The sequence below is a fragment of the Musca domestica genome, unplaced genomic scaffold (genome assembly GCF_030504385.1).
Source record: "Musca domestica strain aabys unplaced genomic scaffold, Musca_domestica.polishedcontigs.V.1.1 8, whole genome shotgun sequence".
Taxonomy (NCBI): domain Eukaryota; kingdom Metazoa; phylum Arthropoda; class Insecta; order Diptera; family Muscidae; genus Musca; species Musca domestica.
This window is the reverse complement of record NW_026712409.1, coordinates 18,886,856-18,906,775: the sequence shown is the minus strand read 5'-3', so window position 1 is coordinate 18,906,775 and position 19,920 is coordinate 18,886,856. Positions and strand designations below refer to the sequence as shown.

At 34.9% G+C, this 19,920-nt stretch overlaps 1 protein-coding gene across 1 annotated transcript in view; it reads left to right on the top strand.

Annotated features, from left to right (window-relative positions):
* The first annotated feature begins 1,135 nt into the window (after positions 1-1,135).
* The window catches only part of LOC101899414 (longitudinals lacking protein, isoforms F/I/K/T), a 301,516-nt gene continuing 282,731 nt past the window's right edge, over positions 1,136-19,920 (top strand). The window contains exon 1 of the mRNA XM_059131028.1: positions 1,136-1,226. The gene's annotated coding sequence lies outside the window, so the exon portion shown is untranslated. The remainder of the gene's footprint in view (positions 1,227-19,920) is intronic.

The window sequence follows — 19,920 nt, the reverse complement described above, 5'->3', positions numbered from 1 at the left end:
TAGACAGGGATATTTTAAAGATTTTTTTCAAAGACTATCAATGACATAAACGTGGATTTTTTGAAGAATTATTTCCAAGGACTGTCGAAGCCATAAACGTAACACTGTGCTTAGTTTGAACTATTTTATGTGGATGGAAGTATGAAACCGAAGTTCGTCACAGCTTGATTTTGAATATTTTTTTTTTTTTTGAATTTTACCCCTTTTGGGTTTTTTCCGTTTTCTTCTGGTTTTTCTCGAACAGCGATTAATTTGCTGTTAGCATTCTTCTCGTAATTTATTAGCTAACGAAAAAAAAAGAAGAGTTGGACACACAAATCTATTTAAACCACATTTGGCATTAATTATTTCGAATAAATTTAAATATTTTATTGAAAGTTGTCCGTCCACCTGCCGGGTACCCAAAGACCGAGGCACTTGTCCCACATCTGCGCGGCCTCCCCCCCTCTCTCTCTCTCTCTGTCTTCTCACTTTCGCAGTTAACTGTGGGCCCGTCTTTCATATCTATTGCGCGGTTCCGTCGTCACCAATTTCTTGTCAGTTAGCATTTGTTGTTTTTGTTTTATTTGCAGTCGATTGGCTCGCTGGCTGGTTGGTTGGCTGTTTGATATGACAAAGTAGTGTTCGTCTATTCGTGTGTGTGCGTTTGAATGTTTGTGTTTTCCGCTCAGTTCATTGAACTTATCGCGTTTTTATTTTCATATTTATTAAAAAAACAACAACAAACATTAACAATAAACTAGAGGGAGGGGGGAGGGGGCGTACAGATTAAAACCCATGAAATTTGATTGACTTTTCTTTGTTGCTAAATAGCTAAGCAAAAACAACATCCATTGCAACAATAGTTGCATTAAGAAATTACAAAAAAAAAAAAAAAAAAAAAATAAAAAAATAAAAACAACCGCGATCATAAAAATAACAACAAAGTTGCTAATTTAAAATCGTTTATAAATAACAACAAAATAGTTTTGTAACAACAATCATCGCTCACCGCAACACCACCTAACATTTTTAATGCCGCTGCCCGGTTGCTGGTTTTTATGGCTTGGCTGTGTTCGCCCCTCTCCACATTTATTTATAAATATTTAAATATTTTGCATTCATTGTAAAAATAATGCATCTCTCTATTTCTTTTTTTTAGATTTTTAATATTGATTTCCTAATGCAACAACAACCGATCGATTGTGCTTTTCGTTTCGTCGTTTTTTTGTTCGCCAGGAAGCAAGGTAAGTCAATGACCTCATACCCAGAACATTTTTATGAATATATGAATGAGCGTTGTAAAAAGTGAGCTTTACTATTGGGCAAAGTGCATTACAAGTACCTGTAGGTATAAAAAAAATTCTGGATTTAAAAAAGTGTTATAACGTTACAAGGTACATATACGAGAAAGTACAAAATTGATCCAAACTTTGTACCAATTTCGAATTCAGGCCTAAGGTGATTAAATATCTATCTTCTGACCTTCTTAAGAAAACTTTTTTACCTTCAGGTCTTCTATGAGAAAACCATCGGGTCATCTATGAGAAGAACCTCTCGGAAAAAATTCTTTAAAAAATCCAAAGTTATGTCCACGCTAGCCTTGGAAAAAAAATCTTGAAATAATTTACATTTATGGCATCGAAAGTCCACGATAAAAATTCTTTAAAAAATCGAAGATTATAGCATCGTTAGTCCTTGAAAACAAAACTTAAAAAAATCGACATTTATGGCATCGATAGTCCTTAAAAAAATTCTTTAAAAAATCCAAGTTTATGACATCGATAGTCTTTGGAAAAAGATCTTTGATAAAAAAAATTTAAAAAAATCTACGTTTAAAGTTTCGACAGTTATTGGAAAAAATCTTAAAAAAATTCATGAGTATGGCAGCGATAGTCCTTGGAAAAAATCTTTAAGAACTCAAGGTTTATGGCCGCGATAGTCCTTGTGGAAATTCTTTAAAAAACCCACATTTGGACTTCAATAGTCCTTGGAAAAAATGGCTTCAATAGTCCTTGGAAAAAATCCACGTTTATTGTTTCATTGAACCTTGGAAAAAATTATATATAATATCCACGTTTAATGCCTGATTAGTCCATGGAAGAAAATCTTGAAAACTGCAAGTTCATGGCCTCTATAGTCCTTGAAAAAAAATCTTAAAAAAATGCATGTTCATGGCTTCGATAGTCTTTTAAAAATGTTATTTAAAACATCCACGTGTATGACTTCGATAGTCCTACAAAAAATGATAAACAATCCACATTTGTGGTTTGATAGTCCTTGGAAAACAATCTATAAAAAATCCGATAAATTTCAATAAAAAAAATACTTAGATAGTCCTTGGGAAAAATTCTGTAAAAGATCCACGTTAAGGCTGAGATAGTCCTTAAAAAATCCACGCTTATTGCACCAATAGTCCTTAGAAAAAAATTATTTAAAAATCCATGCTCATGGCCTCGGTTTTACTAGGAAAAAATCTTGAAAAATGCACGTTCTCGGCTTCGACAATCCTTGGAAAAAATTCTTTAAAAAACGCACGTTTATGGCTTCGATAGTCCATGGGAAAGTTTCTTTAAAAGATCCACGTTTATGTCCTCGATAGTCTTTGGAAAAAAATTCCACGATTATGGCTTCGATAGTCCTTGGGAAAAAATCTTAAAAAAATCCAAGTTTGTGGCTTCAATAGACCTCAGATTTTTTTTTTTTTTAATTCATGTTTATGTCTCCAATCGTCGTTGGAAAAAATTCTTTAAAAAATCCACGTTTATGGCATCGACAATTATCGGAAAAAATTCTTTAAAAAATCCAGGTTTTCGACAATCCTTGGAAAAAATTCTTTAAAAATCCACGTTTTCGACAATCCTTGGAAAAAATTCTTTAAAAAATCCAAGTTTATGGTCCTTGGAAAAAATTCTTTTAAAAATTTACGTTTATGGTCCTTGGAAAAAATTCTTTTAAAAAATCCACGTTTATTGGCTCTAAAGTCCTTGGAAAAATCTTTTAAAAATCCACGTTTATTGGCTCCAAAGTCCTTGGAAAAAATTCTTTTAAAAAATCCACGTTTATTGGCTCTAAAGTCCTTGGAAAAATCTTTTAAAAATCCACGTTTATTGGCTCCAAAGTCCTTGGAAAAAAATCTTTTAAAAATCCAGGTCCTTGTGAAGCGTTGGAAAAAATTCTTTTAAAAATCCACGTTTATTGGCTCCAAAGTCCTTGGAAAAAATCTTTAAAAAATTCACGTTTATGGTCCTTGGAAAAAATCCTTTTCAAAATCCCCATTTATGGCTACGACAGCCCATTGAAAAACTATTTAAAAAATCCATGTTTATGCCATAGATAGTGGTTAAAAAATCCATAAAAAAATCCATGTTTATGCCATAGATAGTGGTTAAAAAATCCATAAAAAAATCCACGTTCGATAGCTCTTTGAAAAAAATCATTAAAAAATCCACGTTCGATAGCTCTTGGATATTTAAAAAGTTTATGGTCACGATAGTCTTTGAAAAAATTCAGGTTTATGGCTTCGATAGTCCTTGAAAAAAATTATTTAATTATAATTATTGTTCTTTGACAGTTCTTGGAAAAAAATCTTTAAAAAATCCACGTTTATGACTTTGGAAGTCCTTGAAAGAAATCTTTAAAAAAACTACTTTTTTGGCATCGACAAAATTTTATAAAAAAATCATGTTCAAATTCATGTTAAAAATTCATTGATAGTCCTTAAAAAATCATAAAAAAGCCAAGTTCGTGCGTCCGATAGTCCTTGGAAAAAAGTTTTGAAAAGTTTTTTTTCTTCTATAAGAAGACCTTCACATGGTCTATAAGACAACCTTCTCATGACCCTCGGGTCTTCTATGAGAAGACTTTCTGGTCTTTCAAGTAAAGACCCCACGGTTTTCTATGTAAACACTATCTGGCTTATATGGATCCTCGAGAGAATTACTTAGTTAAAATCTTAAAAGTTTCAAAACGGAGAGGTGTGAGAATATATCTCTCTCGCTTTTATTTTCATTTTCTACATTGTTAAATATAAATATGAATTTTAAACAAGGTAGCTATGCCCAGGCCACCTGGCATAGAAGTTCCAGTAATCTAGTTTTCCACTTATTACAGATGTTAATGAGCGTTTAAGCTATTAGAATACTAATAATCAGATTACAGATAGATATACTTTTAAAACAAAACTAAGCAAAAATATATTTTTTCTAAATCAGAGAGCTATGATCTGGTTGCCCCAAACCACTGAAAATAACTTAACAACACATAAATATCAATCACAGGTAAAAAGTGTTTGGCATCGAGATTTGATTACAGGTAAGACGACACAAACAGACACCACAACGCTTGGGCTAAGCCACCACACCACGGGCATCCCAGTTTTAAGCCGTGGCAAAGCCATGCAAAAAAAAAACCGTCAGCTAAAATGGAAAATCGAACATTAAACTGACTGGCTGGTTAACTGATTTGCCAGCCACTCCGTCATACCGACCAACCGAAACGATTATCTTGTTTTACACCTACACGTGTGTCGGTAGTAAAATGTGCAAAAAAAGCAAGAAAAAAATGAAAATAACAAAAACAGCAACAACGACGACCAGTTAAGAAAATATTTCATATATCACCAAGCAGAAGAAGAAGAAGAAAGAAAAATAAAAAAAAACTGCCAACAAACCCGAATAGCGCAAACATTCAAATCACACAACTGAAATTTATGTCAAAATTTGTGTGTGTGTGTGAGTGTAAATGATCATAATGGGATATCATTGTTTTAAGCTCATACCCATCTACACTTCCAGAAAAGTTTCAGAGCATTTATGGGTGTTTTTGTTTATAAAGGCTGATTTTTTAAGAGCTATAGAAAAAATTTTCAAAAAAAAAATATTAAATTCTGGAAAATTCAGAAAAATCTTGGTGGCATGCAAGTCAAGCTCTTGTGCAGTCGGGCCAAAGAAGTTGGATATCATCTCACAGTTACGTTACGATCGGCAGCATCTTTGAAGAAGTAGGGTCCAATAATGCCCCCAACCCATAAATCGCACCAAACCGTGACTTTCTCTGAATGCATTGGCAGCTTTTGCAATGTCTTTGGCTGATCTTCTCTGCAAAATCGACAATTCTACTTATTTACATACCCATTGAGGCAAAAAAATTTAGTTTACCCTAAAATGGAAGAAGAGCGTCTTTGATAATAAAATTAAATGATTTGCAAGCGTTGTTCGTATGTAAGAAGATTCATGGTTAAATTATAGGCCAAACTAAAGATGTGAAAGAAGACAGTGAAACAAAGCACGAAACGGATGTTCACAAAAATATAACATCCAAAAAATAACACTTTAGGAGACAAGGTCTTCTGGATATAGAAGACCCTTACTATGTATTCTGCCTCCTGAAGATCTTAGGAATGGTATTCTACCTCTTGATGATCGCTTAAAGGTTTTCAAGCTTTAGAACACCTTAAACGGGACTTCTACATATAGGAGAGCGTTAACAGGACTTCTAGCTCTGAAAGACCTTACACAGGTCTTCTGTGTTTAGAAGATCTCTGGAAAAAGTTTAATAGGTCTTCTGTCGATAGAAATCTTTCTCTTGTCTTCTGCCTCTAGAAGACTTTAAATAGTTTTTTTTTGCTCTAGAAGAACCTAAATAGGTCTTCTTCCTCTGGAAGACCTTAAATAAGTCTTCTGTTTTAAGAAGACCTTTAAAAGGCCCTCTGTGCTTAGAAGACCTCGTCTTCTAATAATTTTTTCCTGGGACTATCGAAGCCATAAACGTGGATTTTTTAAAGAATTTTTTCTAAGTACTATCGATGCCAAGAACCTGGATTCTTTAAGGAAATTTTTCCAAAGACTATCGATGCCATAAACTTGGATTTTTTTAAAGAAAAAATTTCAAGGACTATCGAAGCCATAAACGTGGATTTTTAAAGAAAAATTTCAAAGGACTATCGATGCCAAAAATTTGGATTTTTCAAAGAAATTTTTCCAAGGACTATCGATGCCACTAACGTGGATTGTTTTCCAAGGACTATCCATGCCATAAACCTGGATTTTTTAAAGAAAAAGGACTATCGGAGCCATAAACTTGAATTTTCTTGAGGAATTTTTTCGATGATGTTATAAACGTGGATTTTTTAAAGAAACTTTTTCAAGGTCCATCGAAACCATAAACATGGATTTTTCGAAGAAATTTTTCCAAGGACTGTCGTTGCCATAAACGTGGATTTTTTAAACAATTTTTTCCAAGGACTATCGTTGTCATAAACGTGGATTTTTTTCCAAGGACTATCGAAGCCATAAACGTGGATTTTTTAAAGAATTATTTCCAAGGACTATCGAAGCTGTAAACGTGGATTTTTTAAAGAATTTTTTCCAAGGACTATCGTTACCATAAACGTGGATTTTTTTAAGATTTTTTTCCAAGGACTATCGTTGCCATAAACGTGGATTTTTTTCCAAGGACTATTGTTGCCATAAACGTGGATTTTTTTCCAAGGACTATCGTTGCCATAAACGTGGATTTTGTAAAGAAATTTTTCCAAGGACTACCGAGGCCATAAACGTGGATTTTTTAAAGAATTTTTTCCAAGGACTATCGTTTCCATAAACGTGGATTTTTTAAAGAATTTTTTCCAAGGACTATCAAGGCCATAAACGTGAATTTTTTAAGGAAATTTAGCCAAGGACTATCGATGCCATAAACGTGGATTTTTAAAGAATATTTTCCAAGGACTATCAAGGCCATAAACGTGAATTTTTTAAGGAAATTTAGCCAAGGACTATCGATGCCATAAACGTGGATTTTTCAAATAATTTTTTCCAAGGACCAGCGAAACCATAAACGTGGATTGTTTAAAGAATTTTTTCCAAAGACTAACGTAGCCATAAACATGGATTTTTTGAAGAATTTTTTCCAAGAACTATCAAAGCCATAAACGTGGATTTTTTAAAGAAAATTTTCCAAAGATTGTCGAAGCCATAAACGTGGATTTTTTAAAGAATTTTTTTCCAAGTACTACCGATGCTATAATCCTGGATTTTTTAAAGAATTTTTTCCAAGTACTACCGATGCTATAATCCTGGATTTTTTAAAGAAAAAGGACTATCGGAGCCATAAACTTGAATTTTCTTGAGGAATTTTTTCGATGATGTTATAAACGTGGATTTTTTAAAGAAACTTTTTCAAGGTCCATCGAAACCATAAACATGGATTTTTCGAAGAAATTTTTCCAAGGACTGTCGTTGCCATAAACGTGGATTTTTTAAACAATTTTTTCCAAGGACTATCGTTGTCATAAACGTGGATTTTTTTCCAAGGACTATCGAAGCCATAAACGTGGATTTTTTAAAGAATTATTTCCAAGGACTATCGAAGCTGTAAACGTGGATTTTTTAAAGAATTTTTTCCAAGGACTATCGTTACCATAAACGTGGATTTTTTTAAGATTTTTTTCCAAGGACTATCGTTGCCATAAACGTGGATTTTTTTCCAAGGACTATTGTTGCCATAAACGTGGATTTTTTTCCAAGGACTATCGTTGCCATAAACGTGGATTTTGTAAAGAAATTTTTCCAAGGACTACCGAGGCCATAAACGTGGATTTTTTAAAGAATTTTTTCCAAGGACTATCAATGCCATAAACGTGAATTTTTTAAGGAAATTTAGCCAAGGACTATCGATGCCATAAACGTGGATTTTTAAAGAATATTTTCCAAGGACTATCGAGGCCATAAACGTGAATTTTTTAAGGAAATTTAGCCAAGGACTATCGATGCCATAAACGTGGATTTTTCAAATAATTTTTTCCAAGGACCAGCGAAACCATAAACGTGGATTGTTTAAAGAATTTTTTCCAAAGACTAACGTAGCCATAAACATGGATTTTTTGAAGAATTTTTTCCAAGAACTATCAAAGCCATAAACGTGGATTTTTTAAAGAAAATTTTCCAAAGATTGTCGAAGCCATAAACGTGGATTTTTTAAAGAATTTTTTTCCAAGTACTACCGATGCTATAATCCTGGATTTTTTAAAGAATTTTTTCCAAGTACTACCGATGCTATAATCCTGGATTTTTTAAAGAATTTTTCCCATGGACTATCGTTGCCATAAACGTGCATTTTTAAAGAAATCTTTACAAGGACTGTAGATGCGGTAAACGTGGATTTTTTAAAGAAATTTTTCCAAGAACTATCAGTGCCATAATCGTGAATTTTTTAAAGAAATTTTTCCAAGGACTATCGAAGCCATAAACGTGAATTTTTTAAAGAAATTTCTTAGATGGTACTTTATTAATATAGGAACCTCAAGGTGTAGGTTTTCCATGTCGTCCATGGTCTATGCTGTCCAGGAGATCTCAAAAATAATTTCATCACAAATAATTCTTAACACTTTGCTTAGTTTGAACTATTATATATGGATGGAAGTTTAAAACCGAATTTCGTCACAGCTTTCTGTTTTTTCCGTTAACAGATCCTCTAGCTCTGGAAGACCTCTCTCAGGTCTCCTGTCTCTGGGAGGTTTGATATGTCTTTTGCTTGTAGAAGGCCGTTAAAAGGTCTTCAGGCTTTAAAAGACCTTTTTAAAGGTCTCCTATTTCTAGAATGCCATTAACAGGATTTCAGGCCCTAAAATACCTTTAATAGCTCTTCTAGATCTGGAAGACCTTAAATGGGACTTTTGCGCCCAGAAGCCCTTAAATGAGGTTTCTACCTCTAGAAACCTTAAATGTGCCTTTTTACCTCTAGAAGACATTTCAATGGAGGCAGAGCACTCTGGAGCAATTTAACAAGTCTTCGCATTCGGAAATCCTTTCGCAAGCTATAGGGAACAAGTGAAGGTTTTTTTGTTTGGAGAAGGTCTTAAAAAAATCTCCTATATCTGTAATAGACCTTTAATAGGTCTTCTATATCCAGAAGACCTTTAAAAGGACTTCTGTGTCTCGAAGAGCTTGAAAAGGCCATTTGTCTCCAGAAGACATTCAAATGGTTCTCTGGGTATATGGAAGATCTTTTAACGAAGTCGTAATTAACCTTCATATTTTTTCAGTGTATTTTCCATAGGCTAGTTGTGGAATAGGGGGTGTAAAATACTTTCATACATAAAATACCGACTTGTAAAAAATGTGAGTATCTGTTTGTTCAGTTGTCGTTTTTTCGCCGTATTTTGTTTGATTGTTGTTGTCGTCGCAGTTGTTGTTGTTATTGTTGCTGTATGTAGTTATATAAATGTTAATAATATTATTTTCTCTGTCTTCAACAGAAAATGTTTTACAAATCTTACTTTGAACACACACATAGAGACATAAGTATTAAATCCCCCTATCTGTGTGTGTGTGTTTTAGTGGGCACGTACAGACACACAAATTGAAATTACGTCGTAATTTCATAAACTTTATGAGAAGTTGTAAAAAAATCACAAAATATTCCCCCTCAATCTTTTCTCCACACCCCCCAACGTTATAGGCCCGCTTTTCCACCATGGCACATATACAAAACTGGCAACAACAACAACAACGACAATACATGTAAAATAGCAACAACACTAGAAGACATATTCAAAGTGATATTTGTCTTTTAAATAAAGAAAAAAAAAACAGCAACAACAAAAATAACAACAAGTTGGCTTTACACTGCTGGTGGGTTTGGATAGGTAGAGTATTTCAAATGAATTTTTGAAAAATTGTGAATAATATGCTTTTTCAGAAGAGGTTCTAAAAATATATCAGAAGGGTTTCGCAGATATATATCATCTTCACAACAGATCTTGCGTTAGCAAAAATGTTTGGGTGTGTGAAATTTTAAGGGAGTTTGAAGCCTATTTCGCTTTCTTTGACCGTTCTGTTTTTCAAAAGTCATGAACCCTATGTGGGGGAGGTACCATAAGGAATGGTCCGTTCTATGAAATTCGTGAATATTCAAAATTTTGACCCTTTGTGGGGGAAGTACCAGAAGGAGTAAACCCGTTTATTCCATCTTCACACCATATCTTGGGTTAATAAACATATTGTGATTTGTGAAAGATGAAAAGAATCGGATGCTTATTTCAGATTTTAAAATCGTTTTGGTTATTTAAAATGTTGATCCTTTGTGGGGAGGTATCGGAAGGAAGAGTCCGATCTCTACTATCTTTACAACAGATCGCGTTTTCTGAGCTCCATCGATATTCCAAATTTTAACCTTTTTGGGGCAGTTACCAGAAGGAGTGGATCGATATATCTCTTCATCACAGCAGATCTTGCATTAGCAGAAATAATGGAATGTGTGAAAAATTAAGAGAACTGGATGCTTATTGCGGATTTTATAATAGTTTTGGTTATCCAAAACTTTGACCCTTTGTGGAGGAGGTACCAGAAGGTATGGTCCGATCTCTTCCATTTTTTTTACAGATCGTGTGTTGATGGAAATATTGAGATGTGCCAAGTCTTAGTCTTAATCGGATGGTAATTTCACGTCTTATGAGCTTCATGAATATTTGAAATGTTGACCCTTTGTAGGGGAGGTACCAGAAGGAGTTCCATCTTCCACCAGATCTTGAGTTTATAAAAAATATTGTGATGTGTGTAATTTGAAGATAATCGGACTCTTATGTCACATATTAAAAGAGCTATAATTATTCTAAATTTTGTCCCTTTGTGGGGTAGACCGATATTTTCCATTTTTTCATATGACCTAGCACTGATGCAAATATTAGGATTTGCATCTGTGCGGTAAAACCTTTTCTTTGAAAACTTCGACCTTTTGTGGGGGAGGTACAAGAAGGAATAGACCGATATTGCCTATCTCCGAACTCGATCTATAATAAAATTACGATGTTACGATGTTTGGACCCAATCGGATACTCCCTTTGAGAGTTATCGTGTGCACCAACTAGCCAGACAGACGGACGGACGGACATCGCCAGATCGACTCCAAATGTCCTGAAACGGATTTGGTCCAAAGAGATTTGGGGTCTAAAACTGTTATTTCGATGAGGCACGTTTTGGCCGTATTAAATGATATATGCCCCTTCTAACCATATGTCATGATTGGAAAGTAAATAAAAAATATTTTATATTATGGCCTTTGATCTGAAGATCATTTGCGATATTATTAAGAAAACGCTATAATTTTTGTAGTCCCCACAAGAAGTACTCAAAAATTCTCTGTGGAGCGTTAATTGTCTCCTAGATTTTTTTACGGAAACATAGGTTCTCCTTTCCTCAAAATTGTCCCCATTTTCCTTTCAAAAATATTTTTTTATTTTTTTTTTGTTCATTCTATTAAAAATATTCTAAAAAAAATCCAATATAACATTGATAATATTTTGAAAAATATAGCAAAAAAATATTTCAAATATTTTCTTAAAAATAATCACAAAATATTCTTATTCTCCTACTTAATTAATTTCTTAATATTTCCAACTTACACCTAGACCTATTCAATTGAATCACAGTGTCCCAGCTTAAAACAGCAACACACACATACAAGTTGAATAAATTTACATAGCATACCACAAAAACAAAAAAATAAATAAACCTAATATTATTAATACTTAGGAATCGAGTTTTGAATGGAAATTATTTATTAATAAAACAACAGCAAGAATCTCACGTATTTTACATGCTTCGCATCGACCTTCTGTGAGCGCGCCCCTCTCGTCGCACTACTCGTCGATTTACTTTGGTTTGAAAACTATGCCTCTCCTAATCGATAGCAGTGTTCAAAATTCCAATGAATAATTTGTTTGGGAAAATTATAACACATCAAATAAGTTAGTGCTAGCCATGAGAACAACAATTTTCAGAACTACATGATTGGACATTTTTGTGTAGCATTTTAAGGCAGGGAATTGTAAACTTGAAATGGAAATGGACATGGGAAATTTTGGAATTAATTTTTGAAAATGAAAATTATGGAAAAAATGTGTTTTATTAGGGTCTTCAAATCCTATTCCCCACCAAAAAAAATGTTTACTATAGTATTACATATGATTTCTCTTTGGAACTGATGTTTCACAATGTGCCCTGGGTTAGAGTTTTTCTCCATTTCAGACCATATCTGTCAAAGATGTACAAATATTCTATAAAAAAAATATTTTTTATCATCTCCAATATATTTTCGACAAATCTTCGGTAAAGTAATTTATTTTTACAAATTTTCTAAATTTATACATTTGTCCATGGTACAATTACCAAGGTAATCCAGTGCAATCATGTTTACATTTTTTTCAAAATCATTGATTTTTTTTAAATGTGTATTCATAAGACGATTTATATATACAAAAGAAGTTTTCCTATCAACGGAAGACCTGCAAAATGTCTTTAATATGCAGAACACCTGAAGGCGGCCCTTAGCCTTTAAAGGACTTAAAGGGTATTCTGCCAATGGAAGACTTGATGAAGATTTCTAAAAGTAGAAGACAAGAAAAACGTCTTCTGTCATTCAAGGCCTAAAAATGGTTTCACTCCACAGAAGGCAGGTATTCTATTCATAGAAAGCCCGAGAGGCTTCACTCAAATCTTCAAAACAATTTGTTTTCCACTCGATTTCACTTTTAAAGCAAAACTCCCACTCTATTTCGAGCGATTTTGCTCCCACTAAAATTTTGCAAACAGAAGTGACCCGAGAGGGCTCCTACACAAAACAAAGTGAAGAGTAAACTCCGTACAAAGCTGCCACCCTTCGAGCAATTCCGCTCGCGAGCAGGTTTCGCTGCCGAGTGAAAACGAGCAAATCTGTGATTTGCTTTTTTCAATATATGACCTGAAGAAAATTTTCCTGACATTGAAACCCTGAAAATTATATTTTCTTCGATTAAAGATCTTAGGAAGTCTTTAATGCAAGTTAGACCTTCAACAATGTCTTTTCTTAAGAGGAAAAAAGCCCTGAAGATGGGATTCTGTCCATGAAAGACCTAAGGAAGGTCTCCATCCGCAGTAGACCTGAAAAAGGCATTACAGACATTAAAATCTGAAAGTGAAGACCACGGAAGTCCTCGAAAAAGGTATTTTATTAATAGAAGATCTCAGGTGAGTTTTTTGTTTCTAGAAATCTAAAGAAGGGTTTCTATCAATAGAAAACCAATATAAGGCCCTCCATCAAAATATGATCTGAAAAAGACCTAAAAAAGGTTTTCTATCCACAAAAGACCAGTGGAAGGTATTCCAGTCATTAAAAACTTGAATAGGATCTTTCTTCCATAAATTACGGGAAGAAAGTATTTCATGTATAGAAGTCCTGGAGTACTTCATAGAAGACCTGGAGAGGGTAATTTATACAGAGAAGACCTTAGAGTGTCTTCTATGCATAACATTCCTGGGGATTGTCGTATCTATAGAAGACGTGGAAATGATCTTATATACTAAAGAAGTTCTTCAATCCATAAGAGACGTCAAGGTACTATTTTATCTATAGAAGACCTGGAGAAGGGATTCTAGCCATTAATGTCCTGATTATCTATAACAGATTTGAAGAAGATCTTCTATTCTTAGAAAACTGGGAGAATGTCTTCTACTTGGAGAAGCCTGAAAAAGGTCTTTTACCCGTAGCAGACATGAAGATGGTATTTTTCTTAAGAAGAACTAAATATCGCCTGTGGAAGGTTTTCTCTTCACGGAAATATTTTCTACAGATAACCTGAACCATGGAATCTTGCCTCCGAAAAAAATTGAATAAAATCTGAAAGGAATTATATATTTTTTTGGAGGGAGGCAAGAAGATTGTCCTTTATAGAGGACCTGAAGAAGTTTCCTCTCCGCAAAAAAAAAAACATTTTTTTGCGCCGAATGTTTTTTTTTTTTCTGCGGAGAGAAATCCTCTATAGGTCCTCTATATAGCAAAGACCTACTTCAGGCTTCCCATAGACAAAAAATAATCCCTTTTCAGTCTTCATTCAAATTTTTTTATTCTCCGGGGCAAGAATCCTTGGTGATACAACTTCTTTAGATTCTCTGCAGAAATATTTCCGCAAAGAGAAAACCTTCTACATGTCCTCTATATAGAGAAGACTTTTTTCAGATCTTCTTTTGAAAGAGGTAATTTCACCAAGGGCTCTTTCCTCCAGAGAATAAAATATAAAAATTATGTATATGGTCTTTTGCCGGAAGAGGGTTTGAATTTAGTCTTTGTCCGAAAAAGATCTGAAGGGGATTATTTTTTGTCTATGGCTGATCTAAAAAGGCCTTACGTTAATAGAGGTCCCCAAGACTTAAGCCTTTGATATCTAGAAGACCTGAAGAAGATCTTGTATCTATAGAATAAGTGTTTCTATCTAAGGAGGATCTGAAGAAGACCAGGAGTGGGATTTTTCTCTGAAATTGTGAAAGTTCTTCTGTCTATGGGTTCTCCTCCATAGATGACCTATTACAGATCTAGGGAGAGTCTACCATAATATAATTTTTTTTCGCAGCCCTGAAAAGAAATATGGTTATATCTCCCCTCGGAATTACCATCGGGGTGCATCTAGTGAAGGGAAATATTTCAAACAGCTCATGTACGTTTCGTGTTTTGTTTCACTGTCAAACATCTATAGTTTGGTCTATAATTTAACCAATGAATGAAGAAGACATGTACCTGTCATAGCTTGTAGTACGACATTTTAAACAATTCCGGTGAATACTGTAGATAAACTCATCAAAATACCGAATATAGAGAGGTGCCGATATACGGGGTGAGATTAAAAAACTGCAACAAATTCAAACGCCAATTTTTTTTTATTTTTTTTTTTTTTAATTTTATTGAATGAAAGCAAAAAATGTCGGAAATAGCATCAAATTTTAGAATAAGTTTAGATTTGTTCGAATTGGTCACCTTTGGCACGAATTATGGCCAATGAAACCGTAATACGCTGCCCGAATGTTGCTCTGCGGTATTTTGGCCCATTCCCGGCAATGCGCTTGCTTGAGGTGATCGACACTTTGACAACCTTGCCTTCCAAAATACTCCAGACACAATAATCCAACAGATTGGTATTCGGAGATTTTGGTGACTATTGTACGCTGGAAATAAAGCGAGCAACCTCATTTTGTAACCATTCTTGGGTGGCGCCTCTGCGACGCGGATTCCGATCAAGTCGCTTCTTTACTTTTCTAACCATTTCGGCTGATGTTGCTGTTTTCTTCCGTCCACTTCCTTGACGTCGAGCTACGCTACCAGTATCACGAAAACAAGCGATGGTACGAGAGACAAAAGATTTATCCATATTTAAATGCCGGAGTGCTCTAACGATAGCCACTTGTGGTTTTCCAGCCAAATACAAAGAACTCAAACTATCACGCTTGAATTCCATCACGAATAACTTTTTTTCTGGAAAATTCTCAGCAAAATGCTTTTGTACGCTTGTAAACAATGTAATGAGCTGTCACTGGAATAATTTTAACAGCTGTCGGACGAGGGGCTTAGAAATGACAGCAGTCTGAAGTTAGTTGCAGTTTTTTTCATCTCAACCTGTATATTGGAGCTATAGGTATACCTGAACCGATTTTCTCAAAATTTGATGTAAGTGCTTCTGGACTGAATTCGGTCAGATGTGCCAACATGTAGGTCATTTGGACTGATTATGGAGGACCTATAAAAGGTTTTCTCTTCACCGATATGTTTTCTGCAGAAAACCTAAAGAAGTTTTACCACCAAGCAAACTTGCCTCCGGAGAATAAAAAATCTGAATAAAATCTTAAAGGGATTATTTTTTTCTATGGGCGACGGGAAGAATGTCCCATGTAGAGGACATGTAGAAGAATTCCTCTCCGCAGAAAAAAAAAACATTTTTTTGCACCGGACCCGAGGAGGTTATTTTACCAAAGGCTCTTTCCTCCAGAGAAGAGGAAGAGGGCCTGAAGTAAGTCTTTGTCCGAAAAAGATCTGAAAGGGATTATTTTTTGTCTATGGCAGATCTGAAGAAGGTCTTTCATTAATAGAGGGCCTAAGGGCTGATACCTTTGATATATAGAAGAACTGAAGAAGATCTAGTATCTATAGAATAATTGTTTCTAACTAAGGAGGATCTGAAGAAGACCAGGAGTAGGATTTTTCTCTGTAGAAGGTATTGAAACTCTTATATTTAGAAAGGATATTTTTAAGTTGTTCTATCTATGGGCTCTCCTCCACAGATGACTTGTTGCAGATCTAGGGAGAGTCTAACATAAGAAAATGGCTTTCTCAGCCCTGAAAAGAAATTTCGTTATATTCGTTATAGGTTGGGGGGGTTGTGCGTCTAGTGAAGGGTAATATTTCAAACAGCTCATGCACGTTTCGTGTTTTGCTCACTGCCAAAGGTCTATAGTTTGGTCTATAATTTAACCAATGAATGAGATACCGTTATATGAGGGCTATACGAAGACCTGTACCTGGATAGACAATTTTCTGTCATAGTTTGAAGCACGAAATTTTAAACATACCGGTGAATAATGTACCTAGAATCACCAAAATATCGAATATAGGGAGATACCGACATATAGGGGGCCATACGAAGTCCTGGGCCTGTGGAGACAATTTTCTGAAATGACTGAGACCTTGGGTACTACGAACTAGTTCCACTCCCTGAATTCTATATTTTACACATTGCACTTGAAAATTTTCTTCACACATTTTAAAACTTGTATCGTTGCTTTGAAAAAAGGGGAAAATAAAAATTCCGATTAAAAAAAACATAAAAATTCAAAATTTTATATTGAAAATATTCTCCCGAATTTTCAATTCAAAATAAAGAAGCGTAAAAATTAACCACCACAATTAATTCGCACAGAAACCCACAAAATATTTTAATTTTTTTTTTCGAAAAATCAAAAACAAAACATCCAAAATGAAATTAGAATAAATTTAAACTAGTTTTCGTTGAAAAACAAAAAATTAAAATAAACTAAAAGAAATAACAACAATTTATAATGTTGAAAAAAAAACAATATCCAAGTGCCCAAAGTATCGGGGTGGAGTAGAACGGGTGAAGAAATGTTCCATCTCTCCAGCCAGCCCCCAAGCGAAGAAAACGAAAAAAAGCAGCAACAAAATAACCAAATAAACTGAACAGAATTTTAATGTCAACTCTTCTAAGTCGAACAACATGTTTTGTGGTTTTTTTTTTTAATGGCCAGCAATAATAACAACAACAGCCACGATATGGAGAACAACAAATAATTCTATAAACAAAAACAGCAACAAAATAAGAAATGTGATTTTTCAGCAAAAAAAAAAAAATAAATAAAATTCTAACTCAAAACAAGTTTTGATATTTTCTTTTTTTTCATTTGGGTTTATTGTTGTTGTTGCTGTCATTTGTATCCAGAATTTTGTACAGAAAAAAAAACGCTTAAAACCCCAATAAAAAGAGCTGCGCAGTTCCAGTCAGCCACCAGTCACCACAAAATACTTTATTTTAAGAAAACCAAAAATGAAAAAAAAAAAACGTATCCAACTTATATTCGAATATGGCCACCAGCATCACAACATTAGCATCCATGGCTGGCAGCCAACAACACAAGTTGGAGATGTCCACACACACAAAACCCAACCAAACTTGCTCCCCCTCAAAGATCATCCGTCGTTGGGAAAAGTTTTATTTTTCTCATTGTGGGCCTCTTCTTTCCATGGCCATGAAGAAGTTGCTCAGATATTTTATGGACCAATATTTGCATATGATTTACAGCAATGATCCTAAAGCGTGAGAGCGGAGAGCCATGGGAGTGGCGATGATGATGATGGCAGCAACTTCTTCTCACGTTTGCCTCACGGCACCCGGCTACCCTTCACCGTTACAAAAACAAAAAATCAAAAGAAAAAGAAGAAGAAGAAGAAGAAAAAATTCCATTTGGAGATTGAAGATGTTGACGGTGTTATATAAACCTATTTCCGCGGGGGGAAAATTTTGCCAGCCGTAAACAGCTAAATAGCACAAACAAACCAAACCAGTTGGTGTTCGTTGGTGTTGTTGTTGCTGCTGTTATTGGCGTCAAACATTCCATCATTCCCCAACACAGAAGCATGGAATGGAGGGAGGGGGGGGGGGGGAGTGTCTTTATTCCAAAACCAATGAAAAACAAAGACTGAAGTCACACTTATCGACAGTCAGTCAGTCAAGCAAGTCAGCCAGCCAACAACCAACCGGGCAATCAATTCATATTTCCAATGGCTCTTAGAATGTAAAACAAAAAATGTAAAACAAAAAATGTAAAACAAAACTCTAGCTATTTTCCCCCTTGATCTGATCGGTTTGGCTCAATTTGTCTTTTGATTAATTTTCATATCTAACACACACACATACGCCCATACATCCACACACATACAATACATATTTCCACATTCATACAAAAATATCATATCGCTTGTGATGATCGACCGATCCAATCGACCACTTGATCTCTTTTGTAATTCTGTAATCAGCAGCAGCAACGTTTTGTAACAGCTGTTGTAATTGAAAACTGCTGTAACTGGTCGGAAGACAAAAAGTGGAAATGCTGAATCAAGTTCAAACATGGAACTATTAATTCAATACTGGGTGTATTCAAATGGAGTCAGTTTTTTTGTTTGTTTGTCCGAACGTCATGTGTTGCCATGAACTTAATGTAAATTAGTTGGAAGGCAGGGTATGGGAGCGAAGGGCGATCGGATATTAGTTTAAGTGGGTAATCGGATTCTATGTTACATAAGGTGTTGTTTGAATATTTTCCAGTTTCAAGGGATCGAAGGTATGTTTCTTAATTGAAGCAAAGGGAAGCACTTGGTGTTGGCAATAAAGTAGCAAAAATCACACCATACCATGGACAGAAGACTTCATTCATGTATTATACAGAGAGAGAGAGAGATAGATAGAGAGAGAGAGAGAGAGGGAGAGGGAGAGAAAGAGAACTTTTATCAGATCATCTATGGAGAGAAGATTTTCAACTGCGAATTCTATGGAGAAAAGACCCTCAAAGGGTCTTCTATGCAGGTCTAAACGGGTAGAAACCCTTGAGATATAGAGAAGTGGAGAGAACTCTTAGGCTGGAAATACATAAAGAGCATATTTGGCTGGCTTAAGTCATCGGTTGGCTTCTTCGTAGATGAACAAAGGAGGTTTAGGTTGACTTAGTTCGATTTTGGCCCTGGCCCCTTTGTTCATTTCCCAAGAAGCCAGCCGAAGACTTAAGCCAGCCAGATAAGCGCTTTATGCATTTCCACCCCTTACTTCAATTCTTCAATGGAGAGAAGAACGTTTACGTTTAGATGGATGATATTCTCCAGGGGTTCTAGTAATGGGGAAGCATGACATTTCAAGGCAAAAACCTCAAACCTCATCCCTGGATGGATGATATTCTGCAGAGGTCTTAGTAATAGGGAAGCATGACATTTCAAGGCATTCTATAGGTTATCCGAAAGAGAGAAAATATTTTACAGGTCTTCTATGGCAAGAAGATTTCCCACAGGTGCGGAAGAATTTTATAAGTCCTCTAAGGATATATATCTTTAAAAGACTTTCTACTGATCTTCTATGGAAAGAAAATCGACAATAGGTCTTCTTTGGACCATCTATATGTCTTCTATGTAGATTTTCTACGGAGAAAATTCCTTGTGCAGGTCTTCAGTGGAGACCTTTTGTAGATCAATGGAGATATGACCTTCTCGAGGCCTTTCTTAAAAAAAAAACACTTTTAAGTGTTTTCTATTGTGGGAGGACCTTCTAGTGGTCTTCTTTGGAGAAACCACCTTTTTCGGATCTCTGTAAGTCTATTAAATATAGAAAGTCTACTATTGGATCTTCCATGGAGAAACAACTTTTATAGGTCTTCTATGGATAGAAGGCCTTCTACAGCTCTTCAATTTCGGATCTCTGTAAGTCTATTAAGTACAGAAAGTCTTCTATTGGGAGAAGACCTTGTGCAGATCTTCCATGGAGAAACAACTTTCTTCAGGGCTCCATTGGATAGAATGCCTTATCTTTAGGTCTTCTATGGATAAAAGGCCTTATACAGATTTTCTGTGGACAGATGATCTTCT